We start from the raw sequence: 13,892 nt of genomic DNA, 5'->3' as shown, positions 1-13,892 counted from the left end.
CAGCGTTTGAATTCGGTATGAGGAGTCGGAAACTCAATACCGAGGTTTATATCAGATTTGGGAGACATTATCAAGTCCTGAAATCAGCGGCCAATTCAAGACTTGATTCAGGTTCACAGTTGAAATGGTTACAAATATTGGGGTGTTGGCCAGCCTTGAGGTGGGGTTGACATTAGGTCAAAGAAGTGGAGAGTGAGTATGGGGATGAAACGGATTTGTGTGGAGTTTCTGCAAAGCCTGTCTCATTAATCTTGGGTTCCAAGATAATTATTAGAGTTAGATCAAGTTAGGGTACTAAATGGCCCCAAGGACTGATGGGGTTTGAGGTCAGTACTTGTGTTAGGGTCCTTTTCCGGTGACCCAGTCCCAATTCTGGAATTGGGAATCCCAGTTCAGGAAGTGTGTGGGTGTTGACCTGGGGCTGGGAGTGCGGTACTGGAGTTTTATGTAAGGCTTGGGGTTCAGAAGAGAAAGTACCGGCGTCCACAGCAAGGTAGCTATTGGACTTTAGGGTTTATATAGGAATCGGGGGCTCAGCATTGGTACCGGCACCATTTAAGGACCAGGGTTGGTGCTAGGGTCAGGTAGGTAGAAGTGATGAGTTTTAGAGGGAGAATTGGTATTTGGGGTCAATATAAGGGTTCAGATTAAACTTGTGCCAATTTCGGGGCAGATTTAGGGGTTTGGACTCAATATTGAGTGTGGAGGTGGATCTGGGCTCAGTATCAGGTTCAGATCTGTATGGGGAGGAAATGGGGTCCTAGAGTAGTATCAGGTTCCTATTTGGGAGCCACTAATAAGATCTGGACTTTGTATGGGAGTTTGAGTCTGTCCATGCTCATTATCGGGGTTCTGGTTCAACATCGGAGTCTCAGTCGGCTTAGACTTGGCGTTGGGTTGTGGCCTCGCCCGGCCTACGGCGGCTCCGCGGCTCTACAAGCGAGAGTGCACGAGGGGAGGGGCGGCGCCGGGGACGCGCACGGCAGGGGCAGGGGCGCGGGCGCGGGCGCGAGCGGGGGCGCGCGGCTGGAGCTGGCGCGGGAGCGCGGGAGCGGTGGCGGCGGCGGCAGAGGCGGCGGCTCCAGCTCCGGCTCCGGCTCCGGCTCCAGCTCGGGTGGCGGTGGCGGGAGTGAGACCCGGTGGCGGCGGCGGCGGCAGAAGAGGAGCGGGAGCAGCGGCCCCAGCGGCTTGGGGGGGACATGCGGACCGACGGCCCCTGGATAGGCGGTGAGTAACCCCCGGGCCCCCCTCCAGTTCCCTCCGCATCCGTTCCTTCCCCACTCCCCCCGCCTCTCCCCGCGTCCACCCAGCGGATCTGGGGGCGGTCCCGGGGGGCTGGGGGCGCCGCTTAGGCCGGGCCGCGCCCCCACCTGCCGCGCCCGCAGCCTCGGCTAAGCGCCCCCCCTCCGAGCCCGGCGGCTCCTCCCCGTGCTTACCCCGCGGCAGACGCGCCCCCCCCACCGCCGCCGGCTGGCTAGCTCCTCGCCGCCCCTCGCCGCCCTCCCCCTCCTTCCCCTCCCTCCCCGCCGCACCTGAGCCGCAGCCTGCTCCCCCCCCCCCAGTGCAAAGTTTCCCTTTTGCCTTCGTGCTCCCCCTCCTTGATCCCGCCTCGTCTCCCCCCACTGCCGGCGCGGACGCGCTCCGGGGGCGGCCCTCAACCTCCCACCACCCCCAGCCCGGGGCGGGTCCAGGCCGCGCCCCCGCCCCCGCCGCACAGGCGCCCCCTCCCAGCCGGCAGGGGATCCGCAGCCGCCGCGCCCCGGTCTCGCTCGCGGCCCCGGCGCACGTGCGGTCCTGGGGAGCGCGGGGCGAGTTTGGAACCCCCATCCCCCCGGGCGCCAGCTCGGGCTGGGCAGGGGAGGAGAGGGGCGGGGCGGGCTGTCCCCACCCCCACCCCGGTGCGACGACCTGAAGGCCCTGGAGCGACCTGTCCCGTGAGGACGTGTCCACTCGGACCCGCTCCGGAAAGTTCACTCAGTCGCCGCCCCGCGTCCCGTCCCGTCCCAGTGTGCCCCGGTCCTCATCGCTGTACCCATGTTTCTGTCTCAGCTCCTTTCTCTGTTTCTCTCTGTCTGGGTCTCTATCAGTGCCCTTCAGCGTCTCTGTATCTCTGTCTCCCTGTGTCACTGCCTCCCAGTCTCACCACCCCCCCTCCCCGCCCCCCGCAGTCCCAGGGCCTCTCCAGCTGTGTCTCCCTCCCCGGGTCTCTCTGTTCCTTCTCCGGGTCTCTCTGTTCTCTCTCCGCGGGTCTCTCCGTGCTCACTCCCCGGGTCTCTCCGTGCTCCCTCCCCGGGTCTCTCTGTTCTCTCTCCGCGGGTCTCTCCGTGCTCACTCCCCGGGTCTCTCTGTTCCCTCCCCGGGTCTCTCTGTTCTCTCTCCGTGGGTCTCTCTGTGCTCACTCCCCCGGTCTCTCCGTTCCCCCTCCCTGGGTCTCTGTGTTCTTCACCCCCTTCCCCCATTCCCGGGTCTCTGTTCTCTCGCCCTGGGTCTCTCAGAGTGTCCCTTCCCTGGTCTCTCTCGTGTCTCTCACTGGTCTCTTGGTGTCCCTGCCCCCCCCCCCCCCCCACTGTTAGGCCCCCTCCCCATTTCTCTGGAATGTTGCCCCTCTGGTTCTTCCACCCCAGGGTGGGCGCGGGGCTAGCCTTTCTTTCCATTTCAACATCCCCCCAGTGCAGGGCCCCGAGTTGGCGCGCGGAGGGGGGGAGCCCTGTACCTGTCTGAGCTGTGAAATGGAAGGGAGGCTGCCAGTGACGGGATTCTCTGGATTCCCCGGGGGCGGAGGCAGAGCCTGGGAGGCTGGACTGCTGAGTGTTGGTGGTGAAGGCTCCACTTTGGCTCCTGAACAGACAGGGGCAGGGATCCAGACTGACCGGGTGTGGGATCTGGCCAGAGAACCCAGGGAAGCACATTAGGGTGGGAAGCCTGGAAAAGGATCCAGGGGGGAGCGTCCAGGGGGATCCTCAATGGTGAGGGATCCCCTGAGAAGGGAAGGGATCTGCCAAGGGATGCGTTGGGAGGCTCCAGGGATCTGGTGGGATCCAGAGCAGGCTTCTGACGGGAAATCTCAGGAATTCTATGCTTGGCTCCTTATTAACTCTTGCTTCTGGGAGCAAGAAAATCCTTGTTTTTCACTGATTATGTGAATGAGCCTAGGGCTTCCACATCCGCAGCCCAAGGCCCAGGCCACACACTCACCACCACCCCCCCCATTCCCAGTTGGCTCACACACACCCCTCACACACTCCACATCCACTTACTTTCTCCTGCCCTCACACTTGCACGCTTGGGCCTGTGTGGCGGCCAGAGCTCAGAAATCTGCTGTGCTTGCATGCCCATGCACCACTTCTGTGTGCTCGCTTGTGCTCTCACAGCACCCCTGTGCACATCCCAGGGAGGGGTCTGTCCACACTCGCAGTGCATACACTTTCTTGTACGTTTTTGCTTGCTCACTTTCCCTCGTATCATTTGAAATGTCTGTTGTTCTATTTTTCTTTCCCACTTCCCCTTCCTTCTTTCTTTCCTTTAGCCAGGAAATTGTTTGATATCATTCTTCCTCCCTCCCTCTTTTCCTCCTGCAGCTCCCGACCTCCCGACTCTCAGCCTTGTGCACACCGAGGGTGGGTGTGGTGTCCAGGGCCTCTGAGAGAGGAGGCTGGATTTGGGTGCTGGTGAAGTGTGGGTGGCAGGGTACCTGCAGAGAGTAGACTGGCTGAAATCTTTTCTTGGGAACTGTACTGATAGGCAACAAAATGCTGGCCCTGGCAGTTCATGCTTCCTCCGCTCTCTCCATTTGGCCCTAACTGTGGGAGTCCAGCATTGAGGGCTCTCAGTCAGGGGGAGGTGGGACCCACATCTCTTCCACAGAGGCTGTGACACACACTACGGCTCTTCCACTTTCCCGCTTGAGACCTTGAGGAGCTCCCTTCCTCCCAGAGTCTCAGTTTTACCCCCTGTAAAATGGGGCAGCAAATCCAACCCTGGTCAGGTGCCAGGGGTGTTGTGCGAATCCAAGGGAACTGTGTGGCAGTGCATCAGCAGCAGCGGCAGTCGCTCCCTGTGTGACTGACAACTGCTGTGTGCTTGGGCCAAGCTGACAGCAGGGCCCTGCGCTTGAGAAGCTCCTGGTCCCTGGGGGAACAGTGCATCATGGGAACACAGAGCCATTCAGTAACCTCTTCTTGATTGCTGACTGTGTGCCAGACTCGAGACTAGGCACTTTTGCCAGGCTGCCTTCTTCCTGTGGGAGTAACAGCTGTGTAGGAGAGGCAGCCTGCCCCTTAGCTGCTGAGGTTGAGTGTGGCATCAGCTTGCCTAAAGCAGCTGCAATTCTGAGCTGAGGTTAGAAGGTTGGGGGAGTTCAAAATAAGGCAGAGGAGAGTTCAAATGTCAAGGTGAGATGAGTCCCAGAGGAGACCAAGAAGGGGTGATCTGAGTTGGGTTTTGAGGGATGAATAAGAGTTTTCCAGTTGAAGAAAGGACACTCCAGGCAGGAAAAAAACAGTGCAAGTAAAGACTCACAGGTCTTCTCACTTGTGGGGTATTCAGAGATGCAGCAGATCACAGAGGGCCTTAAACGCGCTGTTAAGTAGCTATGATTTTACTCTGAAAACACAGAAGGGAGACACCAAAGGATTAGAGCTTGGATAGGGAGTTTGGGATGTGCTATAATCAGATTTATGTTTCTGGAAGAGGACTCTGTGTCTGTGGGAAGTGGATGGAGACAGGACACGCAGTGAGGAGAAGGGTGCAGGTAACTCAGGTGAGACAGTAGCATGGAGCCATTTAGAGGGCACATTCTTAGGCCAGGATGATTTATTGGATGTGGGGTGAGGAAGAGGAAGGGGTCTGCATTCCTGGGAGTGACTGGGTGGGGCCTTCACTGAGCTAGGCACTGGCAGAGGAGAGGTAGATTGTGGGGCGGATAAGCAGCTCAAGTTGGACCTGTTGCCTTTGAGGTGCTTGGGGCATTTGAGGTTCGGAGTGAGGAGGGAATCCTGGAGGGAGGTGGGTGTGAGGATCAGGAATTTGGGAGAGAAGTCTGGGCCAGAGAAAAGAGAGAGTTACATGAGAGAGTGCAGAGCTGTGCTCATCAGGAGAAGACAACCTCAGCGTTAAGAGCGCAGACTCTGGTTTCAGCCTGCTGGGGTTCAGCTCCTCTTAATAGCAGTGTGACCTTGAGCAAGTTGCTTAACATCTCTGAGTCAGTTTTCTCATTTGTCAAGTGGGTATAATAAAATTCCATGCCTCATAGGGATGTTATGAGGATCAAAGTTAATATGGAGAAAGTGCTTAGAACAGGGCGTCTGGTAAGCGGTGTTCTCTCTGTGTTAGCAGTTGTCACTGTGATCGTCAGCAATGGGTGGTGCACGCCCGCCACCATCAGAATCCTGGGGCGGGGGCTTTAAGAGGGATACCCTGTTAAGGTTAGGGTGCCTGCTGCACTTTGGAGCTGAGGTCAGCCCGTCGGTGGAGCCCGACAAAGGGAGTGCGCCGCCCTCGTCATCGACAGGATTGTGTGTGTTGCTTGCGTATTTGACCTTCAGGTGGGCAGGCGTGAGAAGACTAGAGGATGAAGCCCTGGGGAGCCCCCATGGGAGAGGGTGGAAGGGGATTGTGAGAAGGGGTAGCCTCGCAGGTTCGGTCCCCTATTTCCCTCCGTCCCCCGCCTGGGCCCCGGGCAGCTCTGGCTCTGAGGCCCAGAGGCACCGGATCGTGATTTTGGCTCCTCGGCAGTTTTAGCTGCTGCTCCTGGGGACTCTTCCTGGGGCAGCCATAGGGGCTGCCTGGGGACTGCTCCAGAGGGCCGTCGGCGGTTCTCTAGGTTTCGGCTTGCTCTGGCTTCCATGCCTGGTCAGTGTTGGAGAGCCCTGCTGGGGGCCCGCCCCCCCATGGTGCCAGGGCCTTCGTACCTGATCGTGGTCACAGTTGCCACCCTCACTGCTTGGGAGGCCTTCCTGGGTGTGAACCAGGGCTTCCTAACTTGGGTCCGGTGCCCCTCAGGCCCTTTCTGAGTAGCTTTCTAGGTGGTCTGGGTGTTTTCGGCAGCCCTGCTCGTTCTGGGCTCGTCCCAGGGTGAGTCCAGAGTGGTTCTGGGTGCTGCTGCAGGTGAATCTGAGGGGTGGTTCTGATCGCCTCTCTAGGTGGTTTGGATACCGGTTTCCGGGCCTGGTATGGTTCTAGGTGCTGGTCTGGCTCTTCTAGAATCCTGCCCTGGTGCTGTTCTGTGTGCTTTGGGGTCTTTCCAAGTGCATGGTGCTGTGGCTGCTTTGTCTGCCTCTGACCTGCCTCCAGACCGTGTGGCGCACACACCTCTCTCGGCTGTGGCTCCTGCTCAGTGTAGGTCCAGTCTCCAGGCACCAGGCTCAGTGCCCCGGGTGTGGTCTTGGGTGTGGCGGTAATGCCTGCTGGCTTGAGGGACCCTCCCCGTTCTCCGCCTTGGACTCTGCCCCTCTGCCCCTGGGTCCCTGAGCAACAGTGGAGCCAACAGCCTCACATCTGGCATTGTGAGGCCCCACAGGCGTCCCCAGACAAACGATCCTTTGAGTTTGGGACACGGAAGCTGGTTTATCTGGCCAGACCTGCCCGGCAACCTGTGTGCTGGGAGCAGCGGCCACAGGGAACTTTATGGAGAAGCTCAGTGGGCTGGGGGAGGGAAGTGTGGGGCCATCCTAAGGCACAGGCTGGTGATTCTAAGTGGGGGGCAGGGGGTCGATGGCCAGAGAATGTGTGAGCTACAGGGTCAGTGTGGATGGTCTGGGGTTGGTGAGGCCTGTCTTGTCAGTCAGGGTGGGCCTTCAGTCAGAAAGGACATCCCCCATGTTGGCCAAGGTGGTCAGTCTCAGGCGAGGACAGTTCCAGGGTCAAGAGGCTGGCCCCAAGTTAGTGAGGATGCTCCCTGAGCCAGTTCCTGTGTGTCTGTTTTGGAGGAGCCCAGGTGGCAGGGCTGTGTGGGGCAGGGCACGGTGTGTGTAGGGGCGGGCGGCTGAGGAGAGCCCCACCTGTGAGGTGCATCCTTTGCCCAAGGTGCTGAGCGTAGTGAGGTGGTGACAAGGGTGTGGGTGTGTCCAACCCCGGCCCCCACCCAGGACGGCACCCACGCTGGTAGGGGCTCAGAAATGGTTCTAGAAGAAAGGTGCCGGGCTCTGTCGCTGTGTGTGTGCCAGCGGAGGAGGCATCCAGGGGCACACCTTCATTTTAAAAATTATAGAGGAGCAGAAAGTCAAAAATAAATACTGTTTTTGAAGCTTCTTTGGAGGCTGCATGTATGCCGCTACGGCTCTTCCAGGCCAGGCTGTTTTCTGTGAACTCATTCATGCATTCACTCACTCATTCAACGTATCCTGAGGGCGTACCTACTGTGCCCCGGCTCTCTGCTGGGTGCTGGGGACACAGAGCTGAGCCAGGCACACTCTGAGCTTATGGTCATAATTCAGTGACCGCTCTGCAATTGTATAAATAAATAAATCATCGCATTTGTGGTCACTGCTCCAAGGCAAGGTCCAGGCATGTCGTCTGGGACATCATGGAAGGCTTCCCTGAGAAAGTGCTGCTGGCTCTGAGATCCGAGGGCTATTGGCTAGAAGAACATGGAGGGTGGGTTCCGGGCAATGGCATACAGCACGGGCAAGGCTGGGGGACTGGATGAAATGTGGCATGTTTGAGGATCAGAAGAGGAAGTTCTGGCAGTTGGCTGGCTGGCGGGAGGGGCTGGAGGGGGGGCTGCTGAGGTGGGTGGAGCCCACTGCTCCTCTCCAGGTTACGCTGAGGACTGTGGACACGAGTTTTACCGCTGAGGTCAGGAACTTGGACTGTGTTGTTCTGGGCGGTATGCCGGTGCCTGGAAGAAAGGCTGGCACAAAGGTGCTCAGGAGCCCCAGCAAGTGAGCGAATGTGTGAAGAGGTGGGCTCTTCTTCAAGAAGTGAAGAAATGACTCTACACCAGCATCTGCCTGCTTTTCCGTTCACGGTGTTTCTGTAGAAAAGACTGTTCCTGTCGACTGCAGGTTGTGGTGGAAGGAGCAGGGCACCCGCAGGATGTGGGGCGCGCATCCCGCGTTGTTTCTTTGAGGTCCACTTCTTTCTTTCTTCACTTTTACCAAATGGAGATCATCCTGCACGAACAGTTCCATGACCTGCTTTTTTTTCCTACATAAACAGCATATTTTGAATGTCTTTCTGTGTCTAGATGTACTCTGCTGTGATGAAATTCTTGATGCTTTCCTCTCTCTCCAGGAAGGAGCGGAGGCCCTGGTGCCCTGCCCTCGGTGCTGGTTGTCCAAGAGTGACTGGCGTGAGCAAGCAAAGACCTGGTGAGTGCGCCCCAGAGTGTGCTGGGGCCAGGGCGCAGAGGGGTCCTGGGGGCCAGGCCCAGCAGCTTGTATTTTGACGCCGGCTAGTGGAGAGCCATGGAAGGGTTGTCACTAGGGGTGTGACATGATCCAGTGTGCATGTGGCCGAGAGATGCTGGAGGCCTGGACCGGGAGGGTGGGGATGGAGGTGGAGAGAAGGGATTCGAGTGCTATTTAGGGCGGTGGAGTAGACAGGACATGGTGAAGGATTGAATGTGGGGCGTGAGGGAGGGGAGGTGTCAAGGACGGTGCCCGAGTTTCTGGCCAGAATGGATGATGGCGGTGGGTGAGGATTGATATACAGCTCGTCAGCTGCTGTAGGTGTGAAATAGGCTTCCGGGTGACATCCCAGGACTTGCACCAGGATCTGCCTGCTTTTCCATTCATCGTGTTTCTTTAGAAAAGACTGTTCCTGTTGGCTGTAGGTTGTAGTAGAAGGAGTGGGGTACCCACAGGATCTGGGGCACATCCCTCCTTGTCTCCTTGAGGTCCGCTTCTCCTTCTCTCTTTCTGCTGGAAGTACGAGCGAGTGGGTTGGAGTTAACAGGGAATGAGGTTGGAGAGTTAGGCTGGAATCAGAGCTTGATGGGCCTCAGATGTCAGGCTGAAGACTCTAGACTTTGTCCTGAGGGTGATATGGAGGCCTTGAAGGTTCTTAAGCACAGGAGCAACATCCATGTGTTCCTTTATCCATTCGCCCATGCATCCGTCTGTTCATGAAACATTATCTTGGTGTCTACTGTGGAATAGGTAGCAATCAAAGCGTACTGGAGGGACATGATCCAATTTGCATTTTTGTAGTTACAAGGGGGCATTGGTTTGTGTGCAGAATGAATTGGAGGGAGTGACCAGAGGCTGGACGCCCACTACAGAGGTGGGTGGTGATGAAGTCTTACTAACATGGTGGTGGTTGGGATAGAGGAGGCAGGGCAGGTTCAGACTTATTGACCAGTTGGGTGTGTGAGATGAGGAAGAGGGAGAATTTGAGGAGGACTGGGTGGCCAGATCAGGGGTGGTGGTGTCACTGAGATGGGGACCTGGAGGAGGAGCAGGATTGGGGAGGATGAGTTCTGGTTGGGCCATCCTCTGTAAGCTCCTTGAAGGCAGAGCTCACGACTGTCCTGTCCATCACCTTGCCTCCTGGCTCAGGGCCCAGCAGGGCTCACTGAACAGTTCTGCACGGCCAGCTGGATGAAGAGGGCCGTGGAAGAGATGGGTCTGGCCTGGGCAGGGGAAGGAAATAAGCATGTATCGGGTATCTGCTGGTGGCCAGACCCTCTGCGTGGTGAGGTGGTCATTGGAGTTATTTAGAAGGTGCAGCAGGAAGGGCCGTGTCACAGGTTGGAAAGGTCACATGGAAGGGGAGGGTGATGTGGAAATATCATGCATCCCTTCACCTGTCCATCCTCAGATGATGGGTCTGACCTATCTGGGAGCCCAGTCTCACCAGAAAAGGTGCCTGAAAGTGGAGCCCTCTGTCCCCCGGGGAGGCCGCTTGCTGTTGGCATGTCTGAAGGGATGGAGTGGGGTGTGCTGTGAAGCCCGGCTTCCAGAGGCAGGGTGGACTGGGAGAGGGAGGGGAAAATGCTCTGAGATCCTGAGGCCCAGGGACAGCTTGTAGAAGAGTTTAGCCAGGCTGAGGCCTCCTTGGGGACAGGGCCCAGGGTGCTCAGAGGGGACAGGGTGCTGGGGTAGGTGCCAGGGCCGGCCCTAGGCCATGTCAGCAAAAGCTCTTGCTGTCTACATCAGGGTTTCTCAACCTCAGTACTGATGACTTTTTGGAACAGATGATCCTTTCTTGTGGGGGGCTGGCCTGTTGTTCCAGGTTGTCTAGCAGTGTCGCTTGTTTCTTCCTACTAGATGCCAGTAGCACCGGGCCCTCCTCAGGCTTGACAAATGTCTCCAGACATTTCCTAATGTCCCCTGGGGGGCAAAGTCACCGTGGATTGAGACCCACTGGTCTGCACCCTCTTGCTGCCTTTACCATGCTGTGCAAACCTGGAAAAGTGGGGAGGGTGGCTCAGAGAAGATTGCGATGGGCCACTGCGCTGAGGTCTGAGGGGCGAGCAGGTGGCTGGGGGCAGGAGAGGGCAGTCTTCCCAACAGAGAGAAGAGCAAGCGCAGAGGCCTGAGGCAGCCACGCTGGTGAGCGTTAACTCAAGGGAGGAAGGGGGCTGGAGGGCTGGGGGCTGAGGGGTTCTGGCTGTCGGAAGCTGTCTCCACTTGTCCCCTTGGTCTTCTGCCCCCCGGAGCTATGCCTCTGCTGGACCTTGTGCCACCCCCAGAGCCTCTGGGACGCTCCTCCTGATCTCCCCCTCCACTCCCAGGGGAGACAGAGAAGCTGAGGGCTGCGAAAGAGTGGGGGGGTGTTCCATGCTGGAAGGGGGCACCCAGCTGCGGGAGGGCGGTGGGCTGCTCCTGGCTGTGCTCACAGACCTGGCCGAGGGCTGGGAGAGGGAAGGCAGCCGCTGCCGGCCGCCTCCCGGGGCTGGGGTCGCGGCTGAGACTGTGATTTATCCCCGTCATAATCCGGCGGTTGGTTTGGTGAGAGTTGGAAACATGTTGGTTTTCCTTCCCAAGTGTAACAAGGCCTGTTTCCGCCTCCGCGGCTGCTACTGCAGTGCCACGCGGTGAACTGTCCAGGACGTGACAAAAGGGCTCGGTTAGCTGCCTGCCGGTCAGAAGATGCACGGCTCCGCGCTCTCCCTGCCTCGGGCTCCTCTTGCCCAAGCCCTGGCCTCTCCTCCTGGCCGGTCGCTCCGCGGGGCCCTGAATACCCCTCTTTCTGCTGGTTTCCGTTCTGGGGCCCCAGCCTCCCGGGAGCCAGGGTCCTGGCCTGGGGAGAAGATGGGGAGGAGACTGTAGGAACAGGTGGTATTTGGAGACTAATTAATATTTGTGAATAATAACACGTGCCCAAGGGAAACAAATTAATCTGTGTTTGCATATTCATGAGGAGGACTGGAATGATCCCAGCTGTTCTCCTGCCAGGGAACCCCCCCATCTCTGGCGTCACACGGTCTCTCTGTCTCTTGAGGGGGCCCCCCACTGAGGCTGGCAGGGGTGGGTGGGTTTGAGCTGCATGGAAGTGACATGCCCTCTGTGTAGCACGCATTTCCGTGACGTTTTTATTCGAATCCTGGGGCTCGGTGTGGTGTCTGCTCCTTCCTTTCCCTCTCAGGCTCTTTGATTTCACAAACCAGTACAATTTCCAAAAGTACTTCGGGGCCAGACATGCCTTGGCAGTTTTTTATTTTGCCAAGTGAAGACGTTATAAAAAATAACTGCTATCTGCTATCACTATCGTTTCATACGAGAAAGGACATTTTAACACCAAGGACAAAATTTGAGAATAAAGGACAGTTCTTCCCAAGAAAGGGCAGTTGGCAGCTTTACACTGACATAGCAAAGAAAAAGGATATATTAGAACCATTCTGAATGTAGAAAAATTGCATCCAGTTATAGTACAATATCATACAGCATGGAATTGTTTTCCTGCCCAAGTGTGTCAGTTTGGTAGAACCGATGGTCCACAGTGCCATTCGACACGAGCCTGAGTGTGCAAGTGTTCAGGCCTTGTTTTCATCTCAGTTGTTGGAAGCCTGTACTCACCCAGCCAGGCTGGCGGAAGTGGATGCTCTGCTCTTAACACTGTTGCACTGGATTCAGAAGGTTCTCGGCAGATGCCAGCAAGGCTGGTTGCACCTCCCTGCTCCTCTCCCACCTTCTCTCAAAGGTGGTCCTGAGCACTCTCCGGTGGGGGCAGGGCCAAGGTCTAGATGAGGCCAGCAGGGGGATCCAGGACTTCCATGAGGGGGCCCTTGAGCTGGGCGTGGCCTGTACCACCTGACACTGGGGGCAGGGTCCGTGTCCAGAGTCTGGGGCAGGAGGCAGCTTGCTCACGCCAGGCGCTGGTGAGGAACAGGCCCTGGCTCGGACGGCTGTGTGGTTGCCAGAGTAGTTCCCCGAGAATGTGTCCGTATGTGTGTCCCTTGTGTCTGCGCGTGTCTCTGGGTAGCCATGTCCCTGTGTCTGTGGACTGCTGGGAAAAGCTCTCTGGGGAGGGAATCTCTTTGTTTTCAAATTCTCCACCTTTGTCTGTCCTACTTTCTGCTTCTGAACAGTATCCTGAGCACCCCAGACCAGATACATGGGCTTCCCTGGAGTCCTCAAATAAAGGCCACTTGTCTTTGTCACATTGGGGATGGGGTTCCCAGAGGCCCAGGGTCTCTGACACCCATGGTCAGAATCTCATCCAAGGGTGTACCGCATGATGTCTGTTCTGGAGTTAGGCCCCCAGGGTGGCTGTGCCGGGGACTCATGGTCCTTTAATAGTGGTACCAGGGACTGACACCTCATGATGTCTGTAACGGGGTTATACCTCTACGACAGTGTCCTGGGGAGTTATACCCCTCTATATCTGTGTCTAATGCACCCCCATGATGTCTGTTCTCTCTGTCTACACTCATGTGAGGTCTGGACTAGACAGCTACACCTCCGTGCTGTCTCCCCCCAGCAGTTACACTGCTGTGATCACTGTACCCAGGCAGGTACAGGGGAGTAAGTCTCTGTGATAAATGTCCTGAGGAGTCCCATCCCCTGATGACTGTGTGTTGTCCTTCCATAATGCCTCTTCTGTATAGCTTCATCCCTTTTCTGTCCATAGCAGAGAGATTTGCCCACTGTGATGTGTGTTCCTGAGGGTTATGCCCTGATGATGCCTGCACTGGTGGGTTCACACCCTAGTGCTTGTACCTGGGAGTGACACTTGTGTGATTATTGTATTGCTGCCTGTCCTAGGCGCCTCTGCCCCTGTCCTTTGGTGCAGCACACCGCTGAGCTATGAACCCATGATGCCTATACCAGGGACTGCAGGATGGTTGTGTCAGGGGACCCTCCCCTCATGACAGCCAGCTGGGCGGTTCCCCGCCTGATGACTGCTGGGAAGTTGAATTCTGTTGTCGGTTGCACTGCTGCACCACAGCGCCATGATGACCAAGCCCAGACAGGGCCTTAGTGTAAAGTGACCTCCTTCCCAAATTGGCCATCCAGGACATCATTGTGGGGACTCCCTCTCTCCTGGTGTCAGCCACCTGAGCTCTGTGGTCCCCGGGTGGAACCCGAGGCATGGTGTAAATGGGGCTGGATGCCCACCACGCCCCTTTATCTTTCTTGCTTTTGCTGCTCAGCTTCTGTCTCAGACTTTCAGCAAGATCTTGGGATGAGGGACATCTCCCACCTTTTTCCCTTTGTGTTCAAAGGGAACACTTCGAGGGGCCCCTCGGAGTCCTACCTGCTTTGTCCCAGCACCTTTGCTCACCTGCTGCCCTCTGATCTATGACTGTCTCAATTGAGACTAGGGCTCAAGTTCCAGGAAGGAGCAGAGCCATCCTTGAGCCCTGCCCCTTCATGTTCTCCAGTCCTGTCACCTCCTTGCAAATTCTCTTGCCATCGTGGGTCAGTTGGCACCTGGGTCTGATCATGACTCTCCCACGAGAGTCTGTGGGTACCACTGCAGGACCCTAAGGTGTGTTCGCTGCCACT

General features: G+C 57.3%; 1 protein-coding gene across 29 annotated transcripts in view; it reads left to right on the top strand.

Moving 5' to 3' along the window:
• The first annotated feature begins 1,002 nt into the window (after window positions 1–1,002).
• Window positions 1,003–13,892, top strand: part of PTPRF (protein tyrosine phosphatase receptor type F) — an 86,781-nt gene continuing 73,891 nt past the window's right edge. For 13 of the 29 annotated variants that reach the window (XM_070609904.1, XM_070609903.1, XM_070609890.1 and 10 more), the window contains exons 1-2: window positions 1,015–1,227; window positions 8,233–8,309. The gene's annotated coding sequence lies outside the window, so the exon portion shown is untranslated. Of the gene's footprint in view, window positions 1,228–7,763; window positions 8,069–8,232; window positions 8,310–13,892 lie in introns of those variants that run through there. The other 16 variants (XM_070609889.1, XM_070609900.1, XM_070609886.1 and 13 more) reach the window with 6 other exon arrangements.

The sequence above is a fragment of the Equus przewalskii genome, chromosome 2, assembly GCF_037783145.1.
Source record: "Equus przewalskii isolate Varuska chromosome 2, EquPr2, whole genome shotgun sequence".
Lineage (NCBI taxonomy): Eukaryota > Metazoa > Chordata > Mammalia > Perissodactyla > Equidae > Equus > Equus przewalskii.
The sequence above is the reverse complement of the archived record's forward strand: the minus strand, read 5'-3'. Positions and strand labels throughout refer to the sequence as shown.